General features: G+C 36.9%; 1 non-coding gene across 1 annotated transcript; it reads left to right on the top strand.

Annotated features, from left to right (window-relative positions):
• Nucleotides 1-777: 777 nt before the first annotated feature.
• On the top strand, nucleotides 778-849 carry TRNAN-AUU (transfer RNA asparagine (anticodon AUU)). Its single transcript has one exon. It is a non-coding gene; the product is annotated as a tRNA-Asn (tRNA).
• The last annotated feature ends 2,318 nt before the right edge of the window (nucleotides 850-3,167 follow it).

The following is a 3,167-nucleotide window of genomic DNA, read 5'->3' as shown; positions in this document are numbered from 1 at the left end:
CATTACACAGTCGAGTTTCATATTTAAATGAAGTGACGTACAGAACAATAACTTGTTCACCTAGTAGCCAATAGCAACTACTCAACGGATGGACGGTGACGTAAGTTTTATGGACGAAGTTTACGACATATGCACAGGGAGAGACAGGTCGTGAACTGAGGCCACACCAGTACCCCACAGTAAAACGAAATCACCATAGATAAGGTGAATATGAGGCCCGTGTGGCATAACTTCAAGATAACATGTGTCCCGCGAGGATAGTTGCATGATTAGGCAAGGAAGCTCAAAGTGTTGCCAACATACGACCTTGTTACCTGCTGCATTGCAATTATCATGTTTACTGCGCTACATAAAGTTTTTTACCGGCAGAAACCTCAAGAGTTTAGTGCCGTTGAGACTCGCAATCAGATGTACTGTAAATGTATCACATCAGGTCGGCAGCCAAGTCCGTCTCACGTGCAGTGATAGTAACGTAACATATTCAGCATGTCTTTTGTTTCAGAGAGTTGTGAAAAATAGTACGTCGTTCTGTTCCTAGTACAGGATGTCAGAAGATAGCAATTTCATAACGAAAACAACCAATGGCGTCAACATATATGGCCCCGTGGGACCCGAGTCCACCCAATAATTGTCTTATTATTATTAAAATCATTATTATTATTATTATTATTATTATTATTATTATTATTATTATTATTATTATTATTATTATCACTTTTGTTGACGTTGTACAAAATTTTGTCAAATATTCTTTTCAGAATCGGTGTCGGTTAGAGTTCCCGAGTAGCTCAGTGGTAGAGCGTTGGTACATTAAACCAAAGGTCCCGGGTTCGATACCCGGCTCCGGAACAATTTTTCCCTCGAAATTATTCAAATCAACTTTACAGGGAGTTATACCTGAAATCTTGATTTGCATAATACACGTCACTGTTCGTTAACAGAAAACCACAATTTAAGTCACACGGAGTTAGTGTGCACTGAAGTTGGTTGCTTGACGGTTGTCAGCCCACTTTGAGGTCTGTGGATATAGAGGGAAAAATTGGATCGGTGTCGGTTAGAGTTCCCGAGTAGCTCAGTGGTAGAGCGTTGGTACGTTAAACCAAAGGTCCCGGGTTCGATACCCGGCTCCGGAACAATTTTTCCCTCGAAATTATTCATTCTTTTCAGAAGATTAACTCCATATGTAGACGAAATTATTGGGGATCATCAGTGTCGTTTTGGGCGTAATAGATCAACTATTGACTAGATATTTTGTATTCGACAGATAATGGAGAAAAAAATGGGAGTGTAAGGGTACAGTGCATCAGTTATTCATAGATTTCAAAAAGGCATATGACTCGGTTAAGAGAGAAGTTTTTTATGATATTCTTATTGAATTTGGTATTCCAAAGAAACTATTTCGATTAATTAAAATGTGTCTCAGTGAAACGTACAGCAGAGTTCGTATAGGTCAGTTTCTGTCAGATGCGTTTCCAATTCACTGCGGGCTAAAGCAAGGAGATGCACTATCACCTTTACTTTTTAACTTTGCTCTAGAGTATGCCATTAGGAAAGTCCAGGATAACACAGAGGGTTTGGAATTGAACGGGTTACATCAGCTGCTTGTCTATACGGATGACGTGAATATATTAGGAGAAAATCCACAAACGATTAGGGAAAACATGGGAATTTTAGTGGAAGCAAGTAAAGAGATAGGTTTGGAAGTAAATCCCGAAAAGACAAAGTATATGATTATGTCTCGTGACGAGAATATTGTACGAAATGGAAATACAACAATTGGAAATTTATCTTTTGAAGAGATGGAGAAGTTCAAATATCTGGGAGCAACAGTAACAAATATAAATGATACTCGAGAGAAAATTAAACACATAATAATATCGGAAATGCGTGTTATTATTCGGTTGAGAAACTTTTATCATCCAGTCTGTTGTCGAAAAGTCTGAAAGTTAGAATTTATAAAACAGTTATATTACCGGTTGTTCTTTATGGTTGTGAAACTTGGACTCTCACTGTGAGAGAGGAACATAGGTTAAGGGTGTTTGAGAATAAGGTACTTAGAAAAATATCTGGGGCTAAGAGGGATGAAGTTACAGGAGAATGGAGAAAGTTACACAACACAGAACTGCACGCATTGTATTCTTTACCTGACATAATTAGGAACATTAAATCCAGATGTTTGAGATGGGCAGGGCATGTAGCACGTATGGGCGAATCCAGAACTGCATATAGAGTGTTAGTTGGGAGACCGGAGGTAAAAAGACCTTTAGGGAGGCCGAGAAGTAGATGGGAAGATAATATAAAAATAGATTTGAGGGAGGTGGGATGTGATGATAGAGAATGGATTAATATTGCTCAGGATAGGGACCAATGGCGAACTTATGTGAGGGCGGCAATGAACCTCTGGGTTCCTTAAAATCCAGTAAATAAGTATCATTGTTATTAATATTATTATTATTATTATTATTATTATTATTATTATTATTATTATTATTCTAGTTGCGAATAAACCCTTTCAGGACTACGCAAAGTGCTTAGAGGCGTTTCTTTGCCTGTAGTTCTGTCATTCTTTGGCTGTGGACTTCTTTTCTCTCTTCAGTCCACGCTGTTTCAGTCTTTATCGTCGGTTTTTCCTCTTTGTCAACTTGCCATTTTATAAACTTTGATTCCAAAGATCTGTCTGTTTAAGATGACTTCTTGTGTGATTCCTGCTATTTTAAGTCTTTTTTTATTTCGGCAATCCATTTTATAATATCTGTGCTTTACTCCTGTTTTCATAAAATTCAATAATTTGTTTTGTGAGTCTGTAGGGGTTCATTCTTTTGATGTTTCGTAAAATGTTTACTCTTTTTCTTCTAATGTCACTATGAATGTGAGTGTATTTTTTATTTCTTGTTTACTTCTCAGTCTATATCGTTCACCTATGACCTTTGGGCATAACATTTTTCCTTCTTTTTTTCTCAATGTTTTCGACATCTTTTTTTTTATTTATAATTAACGTTTCTGCTCCATAGAGACATTCTGATGTAATGAGTGTTTACTACTATGATTTATTTCAAATCATCCGTCCTCCAGTGAGGTTGACCACTGGGATCCGGAATTAACAAACATAAAATATAAAGGGAAATGAAACTAACAAAATAATGATTCGATTTGTACATTAAAACAAA

This window comes from Periplaneta americana, chromosome 5, assembly GCF_040183065.1.
Source record: "Periplaneta americana isolate PAMFEO1 chromosome 5, P.americana_PAMFEO1_priV1, whole genome shotgun sequence".
NCBI classification, from domain to species: Eukaryota; Metazoa; Arthropoda; class Insecta; order Blattodea; family Blattidae; genus Periplaneta; species Periplaneta americana.
This window is presented reverse-complemented; position numbering and strand designations above follow the sequence as displayed.